The sequence below is a fragment of the Primulina eburnea genome, chromosome 4, assembly GCF_022965805.1.
Source record: "Primulina eburnea isolate SZY01 chromosome 4, ASM2296580v1, whole genome shotgun sequence".
Classification (NCBI taxonomy): Eukaryota; Viridiplantae; Streptophyta; class Magnoliopsida; order Lamiales; family Gesneriaceae; genus Primulina; species Primulina eburnea.
Window position 1 is genome coordinate 34,476,964 of NC_133104.1, and position 15,305 is coordinate 34,492,268.

Genomic DNA, 15,305 nt, shown 5'->3' on the forward strand with positions numbered 1-15,305 from the left:
CCTACAATTTAACAAATACAATTACATATCAAATTTTTTAAAGATATATACATGATATTACCACAATAAATTTTAAATATTAACGTGCAACATATGAAAAAATTGGAATAATATTATCTAGATCAATGGGAGGTACAACTAATGTTAACCCATCTCGGTCGGGGTTAACACATTTAATCTTGCTCCATGCCCATATCTTCTTATAATAATAAAAATAGTTAAACAAAAGTAACAAAAAAATCATGTTACATAATCACATTACATTATTTATACCTGCATGATATATAAAGGTCTAGCCATTGTAGTCTTCTCTATACGTGTTGCGTTACACAACTCACGGTATAGAAATGCTAAAATTGTACTACCCCAACAATAAGATTTTACGTTATCAATATCCCATAGCAGTTGCAAAACATGAGTCTAGCATACCCTCCTTGATAATCATGGAATAATATTTCTCCAGTAATCATTAACGCTACACAACGTGTATATTTCACAACATCTACTTCTGAACTACCATCATTAACAAGGTTAGACATCCAATGGTCGTGTAGTGCAGTCATAGACAAATGACCACTTTTCAAATATTTTGATGATGACACAAATCCCAACAAATCCAAACATATGTGTTATCATTCCTCAACTATATGTGACACATCTATTCCGCTGACTGCATCACCATCAATTTTTAGACCTCAAATGATTGAAACATCTTGTAACGTGATAGTTGCTTCACCAAATGTAAAATGAAACGTGTGTCTCGCGCTGGCAACGTTCAACAAGAACATTAATCAAATGATTATCAAAAACTTGTGAGCCACATTCTAAAACTCCATAAAAACCCATATGATTCAAGTATGCAAGTACATGATTGTGTATATAATTATCAGTGTATAACTTCCAAATCAAATTGTCTGACCTCTTCACTATGACAATATCATCAACGGTTACGGAAAAAACTGTAGATGGCATATGGGTCGCTTGTAAATATATGACAATGTGATATTCTGGACCTCGATTATTTGTCATTTTGAAATAAGTTGTCGATCTTCTAAATTTTGTTATAAGGTAAGCAACGAACTCATGACAGTTGACGGTTGTTCGGTGAGGAAGGGAGAATTTTCGAACATTACAGAGAAATAAAGAGTGAAAGAGTAAAGAAGGAGGAAGAAGGAGATGAGAGTGAAAGAGATAAGGTGCAGGTGGAAGGGTTATCTCCACGTGGATTGGAGCATCCATGCTTCGTAAGCACAGATGCTCGCCCACGTGGAGCATTCGTGCTTTCGAAGCACGGATAATGCTTGCGTGGACTAGGATACGTGCCTCATAACCACGAATTAAAGTATTTAGCAAAATTTTTTTTTTGAAATAAATTTTTAACTTTAAATTATTTATAAAAAAACCAAATTTTTTTTAATAAATGGTGGGCAATTCTGAATAAATCGACCCATTTTCACAACTCTACTCACAATTGGGCACAAGGTAAGATATGTTATTCATTAGACAGCTTGTAGTACGGACAAATAGATCTTTACAAAGTATTAATTAATAAATCAATTAATAATCTGAAAAACAAATACTATTCTATAAGTTTACAAAAGGTATTTTACAAAAGGTAAATGCCATTCTGTTTCTTATTCCACGATGACATATAATACATAGATTTTTGTCGTAAATTAAAAGTAAAAAAATGAAGAAATAATAATGTCAAATAACCCTATATATATATGTATGTAATATTATATATATATGTATGTAATATTTATTCCTATTAAAGTACAAAGATTCCCTTTATCTACAAATTAAAATACAATTGAATTTCGTCAAAAAAATTAATTGATTAAAATCTAATCCAAAGGAAAAAAATGTCACTTTAAAAATTAGTTATTACAAATATTCCCTTTATCTATAAATTAAAATACAATTGAATTTAGACCGGGCTTTGGTTTAAGTGGTCTCCCCCTCTTTCCCTTGTAAGTGACTCTAGTTCGAGTCCTCCCCACCTCATAATTTAGGAAGTCACCCGATAATTAGGAAATTTAATCTTATCCACAGGGGAAAAAATGTCACTTCAAAAATTATTTATAAATGACCGTTTCTCTAATTAACTACTTAGATAATATACTTAATACCATTACAAATACTGTCGTGCTTATATCTCATTCGTTCGAATTAAATTAATCATATATTATTAGATTATATTTTTGTATTAGATAAAAAAATTATTATATTAAAAAAAAATTCTGAGCTAAAATATTTTTCAGTTAATAACGACTATTATGTTTCTAACCTCTGGTGATGTTTTAAAGAAGAAAAGATTAGTTATTATTTTGAATTATTATTTAATATTTTGGATTTTTTATAAATAAATATTTTTCTTCGATGTGAAATAAATAATTACTTTGTATGTGCTCTATGGAAAGTGGGCATGCCTAAGTATAAAATTAAATATTTTGTTAAAAGATAAATGAAAATGAAGTTTGCCTTGCCTGTAATAATATTACAAATCTGACACTCATTGGGCAACAGTAGTTTAAAAACAAAACCCTAAAGGGGTCCTTGTAAGAAAAAATTCGCCGTCGGATTGATCTCCTGTTTTTATAAGTTCTCGAGGCCATCTCTGTCACCACTCTTTTGTGTACACAAACCCTCACCCAACTCGCTTCTGGGCTCAGCTTTTTTTTTTTTCTGGGTTTCATTTGTAACACTCTGATTGCTGCTTTTCTTGAAATCTGAAGCGAGGAAACATGAGCTCTTGCTCGAGGATTGATTGTTTTGTTTTCCCGGCCCTGAATCCGTGGTGAAAGTAAGTGGTTCCCGTATGTTTGAGCTGATGATCTTGGTATTTTTCTTCGAGTGTGGAGTTTCTTGAGTCTTGAAGGTGAAAAACTGGATGTTTATGAGCTTGAAGATTCGATTTTTTTTATTTGTGCTCGTGGGTTTTTATTTTTTATTCATTTTATTGTTTGATTAATGAAATTTTCTGTTTCGGTTGCTTTCTATGTTGTGCAGTGTTGGATTCTTCTTAAAATCTCTTCCTTTTGTGGGATGAAAAAGTGAACAATTTGGGTTCTCCGTTTGTGAATAAATATGTTATCTGATATGGGTAGGAGACCAAAGCTAGGAACAACGAAAGTTCCTTTGGTGATGATTTGGAGAAGGAGTTAGGCTTGTTGCTTCGTGAACAGCGGAGGCAGGAGATGGATGACCGTGAAAGTGAGCTGAATTTATATAGGAGTGGATCAGCTCCGCCTACTGTTGAGGGCTCGCTGACTGCCGTTGGTGGGCTGTTCAACCATGATGTTGGTGGAGGAGGCCCGTCATCTTTTGCCGACTTTGCTAGAAGTAAAGATGGTAATGGTTGCATGTCCGACGAAGAGCTCAGGTCTGATCCAGCTTATTTATCTTATTATTACTCAAACGTCAACTTGAACCCGAGGCTGCCGCCTCCTATGATGTCCAAAGAAGATTGGCGGTTTGCACAGAGGTTGCAAGGTGGGAATTCTACAATTGGGGATAGGAGGAAGGTTAATAGTAGGAATGACAATGGCAGTGGTGGGAGATCTTTGTTTTCGAATCCACCAGGGTTCAATTCAAAGAAACTAGAGGATGAGGATGAGAAGGACAAACTGCAGAGTACTGTGGAGTGGGGTGGGGATGGACTAATTGGTTTGCCTGGATTAGGACTTGGTAACAAGCAGAAGAGTCTTGTCGAGATGTTTCAAGTGAGTTACTAGAATATGGTGGCCTTTCTAATTGCAGGATCCTTCTTTTACCCCAGAAGGACGTTCATGTTTTAATGTGATGCTTGGTGTGCTGATAGTTGGAAATACTAACTTCTTGTTTTGTATGCTCGAGGATTGTCTGGAGATTCTATTGACAATCATGTGAATGTGCTCTGCTTTCCTCTTTCTCAACTACTTATTTAATTATGTAGAAGAATATTCTTGATATTCAGTGAGATGATCTCCATTCGAAGATGAATGACTGGAGTATTGGCAGAGTCGAAGTTCCCATTTTGTACACATTCATTGATGTGTTTGCATTAAATAGTCGGGATAAGATAATTTGATCTAATTAAAGAGTTTGGAGTCTTTGGATTATTTTTTTGGATTATACAGTCCTTTGTTATTATATTTGCTGCATTAGTCCAAATTGTTTGCGGTTTGAATTAATTTTTTTCCCATTTTTCATTTTTCCTACTGTTGTGATAGTTGCTTTAGAAATCTGTTCTTTGCTTGCTTAAAAAATTAAATTTTTTGTTTGTAAGAATTTGTTTGATCCTGCTGTTATAGTTTGTTCATTCTCCGTTTGAGCAACCATGCATGTGAATCACCAAGAGATGTATTTTCAAATCCATGTATCTTGTTGATTTGATTGACTTTAAAGTGCTACAATTCTTTCTCTGGCCTTTTATGTGTGTGTGTGTGTGTGTGTATAGGCTTTAATATGCAGATGCCCATGCATTTTTGGGTGCCTCCAATATTGCTGGATTACTATTCCACATATTTAAATGTTTTGATTGATGTTACCTTTTGTGATTCCAAATCATGTTATCCCTCCTCTCTCCCATCTTGTTTTCTTTGATTAAAATACATGATATCTTTGCAGGATGACTTGACCCGTGCTACTCCAGTTTCTGGCCACCTTTCACGCCCATCTAGCAGGAATGCATTTGATGAGAATACGGTGGAGGCCGAGTTAACTCATTTGCGTCGTGATTTGACATCATCAGAACCTACGCGCAGTAATTTAAATATTCAGGGGTCGTCTGCTGCACAACATGCTGGACCCCCTGCATCCTATTCTTATGCTGCAGCTCTTGGTGCATCCTTGTCAAGAAGCTCTACTCCCGATCCTCAACGCATTACAAGAGCTCCTAGTCCTTGCCTAACTCCTATTGGAGGAGGTAGGGTGAGCAATTCTGAAAAAAGAAATATCAGTAGTCCAAACTCCTTTAATGGTGTATCTTCTCACACAAATGAATCTACAGATCTAGTCACTGCTTTATCTGGCATGAATCTTTCAAATGGTGTGATTGATGAGGAGAATAATTTGTCATCTCGAATGGATGAAGCTGTCGCGGACCATAAAAATTACCCTTTTAATCTTCAGGGTGGCCCGAATAGCATGAATCAGCGTGCTTATGCCAAGAAACCTGAAACCGGGCAATTTAATACGTCTGCTGTTCATCAGTTGGGTAAAATGATCAATTTTGAGACTGGTCTTAACAATGGTGGTGGATCTGATCTCAGTAATACCTCCCTTCATACTGAGATGCAGAGAAATGGTGTTCCTTCTAATAACCCGTACAGCAAAGGATCTTCTAATAACGCATTTAATGGTGGGGTTGGCCTACTTTCCCCGTATCAGCACTTGGACAGCCCAAATTCATCATTCTCAAATTATGGGATCAGTGGCTATCCTATGAGTCCAATTTCAGGCCAGCTGGGAAGCTCTAGCTATCCTCCTCTGTTTGAGAATGCTGCAGCAGCAGCTGCTGCTGCTATGGCTGTACCAGGATTAGACTCTAGGATTCTAGGAGCATCAAATCTTAATGCAGCAACCACTGAGCAGAACCTTGGTAGAATGGGGAATCAAATGGCAGGGAGTGCGCTGCAAGCACCTTTTGTTGACCCTTTGTATCTGCAATACTTGAGAACAGCTGAATATGCTGCAGCACAAGCTGGAGTTCTTAATGATGCCTCTTTGGATAGGAACTACATGGGTAATTCCTACATAGACCTTCTCCAAAACGCATATCTTGGAAATTTGATATCTCCACAGAAATCACAGTATGGGGCCTCATTAGGTGGCAAGAACAGTGGTTCTAGTCCTCATGGCTATTATGGAAATCCGGCATTTGGGATTGGATTATCATATCCTGGAAGTCCCCTGGCAAACCCCATGATCCCGAATTCTCCTGGAGGACCTGGGAGCCCTATGATGCATGGTGAGTTCAACATGAGATTTTCTGGTGGGATGAGGAATGTTGCTGGGGGTATAATGAATCCATGGCACTTGGACAACATGGACGCCAGGTTTGCTTCGTCTCTACTGGAGGAGTTTAAGAGCAACAAATCCAAATGCTTCGAACTTTCTGAGATTGTTGGTCACGTTGTTGAGTTCAGGTACAAGTTTTTTATTGAATAGCCTTGAATCCTTATTTTCGTTCAAGTCTGATTTTCAATGTTCCAATCTTCATGAACATGATTAGTGCGGATCAATATGGGAGCCGGTTCATCCAGCAAAAGCTTGAAACTGCCACAACAGAAGAAAAAAACATGGTTTTCCAGGAAATTTTTCCTGAATCTCTTGCATTGATGACTGATGTGTTCGGTAATTATGTGATCCAAAAGGTACCCAGTGCATGGTTATTCATTCAGTCGATCGTTTTTTTTCTATTGTACTGATCACAGCTTTGTACTCATCACAGCTAGTGCTTAGACTTTGTGAATCCAGCTTCTCTGCTAATATTACTGTCTTTCCAGTTTTTCGAGCATGGAATGGCATCCCAAAGAAGAGAACTGGCTTGCAAGCTTTTTGGACATGTTCTTACTTTGAGCCTTCAAATGTATGGTTGTCGTGTGATACAGAAGGTCAATATGAATTCTCAGTCTTTAACAGCTATTACTCCTGAAAATCTATATCTATGTTATTATGCGGTTAATTCATAAACTCCAGTAAATGGCATGGAAGTACTAAGCAGTCCTGCATCATTTACGGCTAATTCTTCGTTTCTTTGCTGTATATTTTTTGTAAGTGTGTCACAACTAATTGAAATGTAATGTTGTCTGATTATTTAGGCAATTGAGGTCGTCGATGTGGATCAGAAGATAAAGATGGTTGGAGAGCTAGATGGGAATGTGATGCGATGTGTACGGGATCAAAATGGAAATCATGTGATTCAGAAATGCATCGAGTGTGTTCCGGACAAGCATATTCAGTTCATTGTGTCTACATTTTTTGACCAAGTTGTGACTCTTGCAACACATCCGTATGGATGTCGAGTGATACAGGTTAGATTATTGTGGCATGCTTGAAATTTTTATGCTTTCACCTAAGTAAGGAGCTTAAATGTGCATATTGAGATTAACATTCTATTTGGCAGCGCGTTCTGGAGCATTGCAAGAACGAAAATACCCAAAGATTAGTGATGGAAGAGATTCTGGGATCTGTAAGCATGTTGGCACAGGATCAGTATGGAAATTATGTTGTTCAGGTCCATAAATCTTCTAAGAATTTTGCAATCCATGTGAATTTTCAGAGAGTTTAACATAATTTTTTGTGTTCTTATCTTGCATGTATCTGTTTTTGTGTCTGAAATAGTATGCGCGTTAGTGTTCCATTTTTTCACCTTTATCTTCCATCCTAAACGACGACAGGCAAAAGTAATGTTTGAATGAACAAGAACTAAAAAAGCAGTCAAAGATTATATCTAGTGAGCAGGATTGGCCATCTATTAGCTTATATTCATGCTCTGATATTGCACACTCGCTGCTCCGGATACATGTCTTTGCTCCGTTTTTCCCACAGTTCACAAATTAGATTTTGTATCTTTTTAATAGCATGTGCTGGAGCATGGAAAACCACACGAGCGATCGGCTATAATTCAGGAACTAGCGGGAAATATAGTTCAAATGAGCCAACAAAAGTTTGCATCAAATGTTGTCGAGAAATGCTTGACTTTTGGAGATCAAAATGAACGCCAACTCTTGGTGAACGAGATGCTGGGAACAACAGATGAAAATGAGCCTCTTCAGGTACAAGTTTAAGTTTCTCCGAATTTGATTTCAGATCGTCAACCATTCCTTTTTGAGAGTATTTCTCACTTTCCACGCAAGATTTTAATGGCAATTATGTTGAAGGGGTTTGAGAATGTATTTTGTTGTAGTTCCTTGGTTTGGGAACCGGGGAAAATCAAATCGTTTGTAGTTTTATTTAGTTGACTATTTGTTTTGTCTTGGATAAATATGTACTCCTTAGCGTACAAAATATTTGGCCAGCGTTTAAGTGTCGTTTATATCCCTTATATAGAAGTGATTTGTCCTGCAAATACAAATTAGATTGGTATATGAATAACACACTTAAGAGCAGACTGTATTAAGTACAAGTAAAAATCTCCTCACTGTGAAGATTGTCAAAGTCTTTGATGAGCTGAGAGTGGCTGATAAACATGGTTGCAAAATTCACTCGTTTCTCTCTCTTTCCTCCACTTGCCACTGCCTCCATCATCTCCAACTTCACGGTCACCTGTTCTCTCCCCCAACCCATGTGTGGCTGCATCCTCCTTTTTCCTGGTATTCCTTGTTGCAAATCTCTCTTACCACCACTAGCAGATCCAGTGTTGATGAAGGTGTTGGCATTATCCTTTGCAGCTCCTTTACTGCCACATCTGTTGGATATGGCAGACAGTGGGGCATAGCTTGCGTTACAATATGGAGGGAATGACTTGTTTTTTTTAATAATAATTTTTATTTCCTAATAGAACATGTATTGAATGTTTTCTTGGAAATGTCAAATTGTTGTTTTCAAAAGAAGGGTTTTCAGTAACATTTTCAAATGATAGCAATAGAAGTGACACTGAAGCCACCTTCTGTTCAACTTTTTCTGTTATGTGTTGATGCTGAGGAAAGGAAGTTTGGAAAGAATTAAGGAGAAATTTTTTGGTCAGATGACCATTTTTTTTTATTTTAAACGATTGGATTTGAAGGTAATTGATGGCAATCACCCTGTAATGTTTTGCTCTGGGTGCGAAATATGCGTTATATTTCATGTGCCGATGAGGAGTGTATACTCTACATTGTTCCTTATCTATGTGATTCGTTTGACTAGTTCAACTTCTAACAGCGAAAAAATTCCCAACTTCTGTTATGAATATTACCGTATTGCATTTTACTTGGTTGTGCCAATTGCTGAGTAAATGAAGTTGCATTTACTTGCTATTTTTATATTATATGAAGTAACTTCAACTTCATTCCTTCATAAAAAGTTTGATTGTTTTACGTTTATTTTTTACATGATTACGACCATAAAGCTGTCAAATGATTATGCTATTTGATGTGTGCTATAAATCATGGCCTTCCTAGTTGGGATTGTGTAGGAAAGTGATGAAAAATTAATGGTCAAGGTAATTAGTGAAAATTGAGAGAGTTGATATTTTTCCGGTCCAAGAACGGCAGGTTTTAGGTTTGGGCAAGTTGCCAGTGTAAGGTATATCCAATATTCTCGTGAAAAAGGCAGGTTTTTCTGGTGATTGTTTATAATTTTTTTTATCCAAATCCGTATTTTTACATTATATATCTTTTTCTCTACAACCAGGCTATGATGAAAGATCAGTTCGCAAATTATGTTGTACAGAAAGTGCTCGAAACTTGTAGTGATCAAGAGCGTGAACATATCATGTCAAGAATAAGAGTACACTTGAATGCATTGAAGAAATATACGTATGGGAAGCACATTGTAGCCCGTGTAGAGAAACTTGTTGCTGCTGGGGGTATGCATAACTCACCTTTCATTTTTTCTCATGATTTTTTTTCCTTGAAAACAATTTAGTTACTCAACTTAAATCACTGGAACTCCAAACTTTATCTCTTTCTTACGTTTCCATGGAGGACAAAAAGATTAATGTGTCTTAAAGCTGTTGTTACATGAGAATATTTTGGAAATGAATGTGTAGGAGCAAATTCCTTCCCCCCAAAAAATTAAATTAATCGATTTATGCATTCTGATGGAGAAGATTTTTCTAGGTATGCCCTTTTATTACAAGAGTTGATGTTTGGTTAGGTTATAATAGTGTGGCTTAAAGGACTTTTGCTTCCGCTTCTTTTGAAAAAAATAAAAATAGTGTTTTTTTTTACTATCATTCTCGAGTATAAAAGTGCTTTTGCTTTTTATTCTAAAAAAGCACTTTAAAAACTTAACTTTATAAATTGGTATTCTAAGTTAAGTTCTTATCTTTTCCGAACCCAAAATCTGACTTCTTCTTTCCTGATTTTTTTATATTAAATGGTTTGATATAGTAGTATTCTTGTTGACTTTACCCCTATGTTTTCTCAACTAAACTAACACTCACCTTGTTTGTTCTTACAGAGAGGAGAATTGCTGCTCAGTCGTTGTATCTGGCTTAAAATGTTGTAGGGAAGAACTTTGTACAGCTAACCGAGGCTAGTTTGAGCTACCTCTCTCATCTTTCTTTCAAGATGGTACGTTGTGTTTGCAAATAAAGTTAATGCCTGTACTAAAAATGTACATTGTTTAGTTCTTAAGTTTATATACACAAGAGACTAGTAAGCTGAGGCTCAGATGTCGAATATTCTTGATGCCCCGTAGAGGAGTTACAAGTGCGCGAGGGTGTAATATATAAAAAAAAAGGTGAGGTAGTTTACAGTGCGCTATGTGACTGTACAAAAATGATACATTGGTTGTCTAGGTTGAGGCTGAGCAATGCCCTGTATGGTAATTAAACAATTTTCTTACTTGGCCAAAGTATATGTTAATCCCTTCAAATTTCTATCACATATTTCATTACTTAGTATCGAAACTGATGTGTGCATGTTTATTGCTGATATAATCGGGTCTTGGGTGGCTTCTGGAGACAAATGCGTAGACGTGTGTGTGTTTAATCCCCTAGAAATGGGATGCGATTGGTATGCATGGCATCTGCCAGGCTCTTCTACCTGTAGCATTGGGTCGGCTGGTTGGAGTCATTCATGAATTTAGAAATCAAAACTCCACAAGTTGTATTGCATATCAACACTATAATATTCGATGGAAGGGGATTGACACGGGTCGCTTGGTTTTAAGTAATGTTTTCGCAACGCAAACCCCCTCGCCTGTCCTCTGGAGAGTACCTCTGGAAATTCAAATATGCATGTTTGCACGAATAATCAATGGAACGCGACTGAATCAGTAAATAGAAAGCCATCTTCTTCTTCTTTTTTATTCCAATATTGCCAAATCTATTTCAATTTCTTACCATCTTTGGCAGCTCGAAGTCTAGTGCACAAGATTGTTGAAATTAAAGATTCAACTTTATAATAATAAATCAAACAGTTTGTTGTCTGTTTAGATAAATTTATTTGACAGTGAACCGCATTTTAGTTGATTTTAAATTTATCTCCATATTTTAGAGTCATTTTAATTATTATTTTTAAATACTTGCTCAAATCTAAAACATGGAAATTTAGCTGCTCACCTACTTAGCTAGTTTCACTTATCCCAATAAACAATGTCTGGCATACGTTCAAGATTAAAAAAGAAAACGCCTTATTCATTTGGTCAAGAAATGGGTACTATCTTTTTCTACACGTAGTTAATTTTAAACCACTGCAAGTGTCAAATAAACGAAAAAATATAGCAGGACTACATTTGCATTTCAAATTTCCGTTCATCAGTGTATCCCTGGTTCAGAAAAAGATGAGATCAAAAAGTTTCTGAATGTATTAGAGTAACTTTAAGTAACTTTAGCTTGTGATTGGATAACATAGCATTAAGTCAGTCAGAAGTTAGTTACAGGTGGTTGGAAACAAAATATATAACTAAAAGCATGGATTGTAAAAGATGATCTGTTTTTTCTTCTCTCGGATTTCAAAGATGCTTTTCTGCACTTCTCGTTCAATCTCCGTAATATGGTATCATTAGTGCTTCCGTTCCGATAATCGCTTGCATTTTCGATCGGAGATGCTAGATTCTATCGACCGGATCTACTTCATCATCTTATTTTCAATCCTTTTTCGGATCAAGTGCTCCAGAATTCATGGCAAACACAGGCTCATCAACATGGAATTTACCGGTCCGATCTGTCGTCGATGATCCATTGAGTCCATACTTTCTTCATCATTATGATAATCCAGGAATCATGCTAGTCTCCCAACCACTAATAGGTGGAGCCGAGCAATGAAAATTGCACTTTCGGATTCATCGATGGATCTATTCCCAAGCCATCAAAATCTGAAACGAATTTGATGAATGCCTGGAGTTGTAACAACATAGACATTTCCTGGCTATTGAACTCTGTCTCCAAAGATATATCAGCTAGCGTTCTCTTTACGTAATCAGCTGCAGAAATATGGAATGATCTTAAGGATGGATTTCAGCAAAGCAACGGTCATAGAAATTTTCAACTTCACGCGACTTGCTCAATCTTAGGCAAGATCAAGATTCGGTTAATGTCTATTTTACCAAACTTAAAGCTCTTTGGGAAGAGCTAAATCATTTTCGCCCCATGTGCAACTGTGGGAAATGCATTTGCAGTGGAGTAAAGAACGTCGAGACATGTTCAAATGAATTATACAATGACATTCTGCATGGGTCTCAACGATTTGTTCACACATCAGGAGTCAAGTCTTGCTCCATGATCTTTTGCCACCAATCAATTTTGGCCTTATTTGTCCAAGAAGAACGACAAAGGGAGATTGGAGGACGTCAAGGAACCAACCTTCCAAATCAAGGCATGGCTTTTACACTCAAAGCTGATCATACTCAAACACAACTAGGTAGTCGAAAACCACAAAAATTTCAAAAAAGGAGACCCTACTGCACAACCTGTAATGTTCCAGGTCACACGGTTGACACATGCTATAAGATACATGGCTATCCACCTGGATACAAGGCCCGTTACAAGATTGGCATTCGAATCTCAGTTGCCCATTGAAAGGATCGGTTAGTAGGTGATAAGTGTTTAGAAAGGGGGTTAAATAAACACTCACGGATTATAAATTTTTTTCGAAGATTGGGTTCAGTTTAGTGACAAACTGACACTCGGTATCTCGTCAGTCGATAAAATCAGTTTAATTGAAAAACAGTTGCGGAAGTAAACTGACTGAAAGATAGAATAACTGATAGTAACTAAAATAAAATGCACACGATTTGTTTCTGGATGTTCGGAGAATAGAATAATTCCTACGTCACCGCTTCTATAACGAAGATATGATTTTCACAAAAAAGACTTTGATCGAATAAAAATGTTGTACTGAACCACTTCAGTTTGGAATTAACACTGCCAAAACTGAAACTCTTAGTTCACAATAACTTTTACAGTACGTGACCGAATATAACACAAATGAATGAATCTAACAAAAATTTCAAAGTGCTAACAAGCTCGTAAATATAGCCTTGATTGCTACTGATATATCTGATAAGAGTGAGCTCTTGATATTTGAATATGAGTGGTGATTTTAGCAGAGTAACAACAAGCTTAAATAGAATAGTAGTTCGTGTTATTCTTCGACTGCTCTTCTCGCCTATTTATAGGCTTCCCTTTCAACGGTAATATTAAATAACATTTGAATCCATATATCCGTTAATTGCCACGCCAGTATTCTCTGACATTCGTACACTACAATATCTGAAATGCGGCGTTCCACTACTAGTTGCAGTCTGTTGTACTATTTGTCGGGTGTAGTTCTCAACTAATGAAGTGTACAACTGAGAGATTAGCTGCTGGGCAATAGCTTGTAAGGTTTACAACTGAATATATCGACTGATAGGTTTACGACTGATCAGTCAGTTGTCTGCTCGTTCAGTTGTGTAAATCAGTTGCGTTGGTATCAATTGCCTCTAATATTAAGCATATTAATCTTCAGTTAGGCTACTGATGGTTGATTTGCGAAGCTTGGTTACTTGATCAGTTAGTCCAATAAATTCGATGCTTAGTTTTTCAAATCACTGAAATTTAGGTTTCAACGATTTCTCCCTTTTTGGTGATTGACAAAACTCAGAATTTATTAAACTGATCAGTGTAAGTAAAAGAATGCTTTGAATCATTGTAGATAAAATAATTTTTCTAGTGTACAGATTCGTACAAAGAAAACAAATAATCTTCGACTAATAACTGACACCAGTTGTCTCTTCAGTTCTGATTCTCTCTTATTCCTTCATCAATCTATCTGATTCCCCTTTTTTGTCAAGCACATCAACTTTGAGAGATAAAATCCTAACATCAGCTGCAATATCTTTGACAGCAGTCAACACAGTGGTTTGCAGCAAGGCGATTTTCTTTGAGAAAGATGTCTCCATAGATTCAACTCTCTTGCTGATTGAGTCTTGAGTAAGGGAGAGACTCTCAGCTAAGCCTCTGTTCTTTTTAAACTCGTCGATCGCAAAAGAGATGGATGTCACAGCTGTTTGAATAGATTTCAGTTTTCCGAAGTTGAATTCACTAGAGGAGTTCAGCTTCAGAGAGTTAGCAAGCTGAGTGCCTTGAATCTCCTTTATTTCTTGCATTATATTTGACATATTGAGATGAATGTCCTGAATCTATTCAAGGACTAATTCCATTTCTGATGATGAATGAGGAGATATATGTCCAGATGGCCCTGGTTCTTGTGCGTCAGTAGTTTGATCAAAGACCACCAAGGTCTTGTCAGAAACTTCCGTTTCAGCATGCATCAGCTCTTGCAGATTCTGTGGAGGAGAAGAGATAGTTGGAGGATCCACCAAAGAAGATGGTTCTTCAGTTGGTTGAACTAATGGTTCTTCAGTTTGCATGTGTTGAGTTGAAGGTGAAGTTAGTTGAGCCTCTTTTGGAGGACTAAGAACTGCCTGTTCAGTCACAACCTCCGACTGAACTGGTTCACAAAGTACTGCAAAATGAGACATTTCGGCTTGTTCTTCAGTGGCTTCAGTGTGAACATCTGCTGGTTCTTCAGTTATTGCCACATGTTCATCTGTTCTGACTGCCATAATGTCATTCGAAACTGACTCGATGACTTCATCTAGATTTGCCAATGTCAGTTCAGCTTCAGAGTAAAGCTTTGGATTATCAGTAGGAGGTGCAGAAATTGGTGATGTTGGAGCATCTGAAGTTGAAGGAACAGTTGCTTGTTGAGAAGAAGCAACACTGTCCTTAGGAGACTCTTGAACTGAATCTTCAGTTGAAAAGTCTTGAGCGACTGTTGGGATGATTAACTCCTGATCCATTTCCCAATGTTTGATTTCCGTTTACAGTCTGATAAGATCCGTTTCCAATTGAGCATGCACTGCTTTATCATTGAATGCGATTGGACTGGTTGGATCATAGTTTTTCCGCAGCTTAGCAACTAAATTCTGTAGTCTTTGTACTCTCATAAGATAGAAGAAATACTTCTTTCTTTCAAGAACTTGAGCAATGGTTGATGCCTTCACTGTCTTCATCACCACTTTTTCAAGATCAATAAATCTCCTCAGTTTGGATTTCTTCTGAAGTTCTTTGGCAAAGACATGAGTCCTGAATTTGACCCATTCATCAAAAATTTTGAGCTTCTCTGCTGCAAATTCATTAATCTCCTGCCAAATGAGATCAATGTGTGTCTATATATCATTTG

General features: G+C 36.8%; 1 pseudogene; it reads left to right on the forward strand.

Moving 5' to 3' along the window:
- Positions 1 to 3,022: 3,022 nt before the first annotated feature.
- Positions 3,023 to 10,518, forward strand: LOC140830992 (pumilio homolog 1-like; annotated as a pseudogene).
- Positions 10,519 to 15,305: the final 4,787 nt, after the last annotated feature.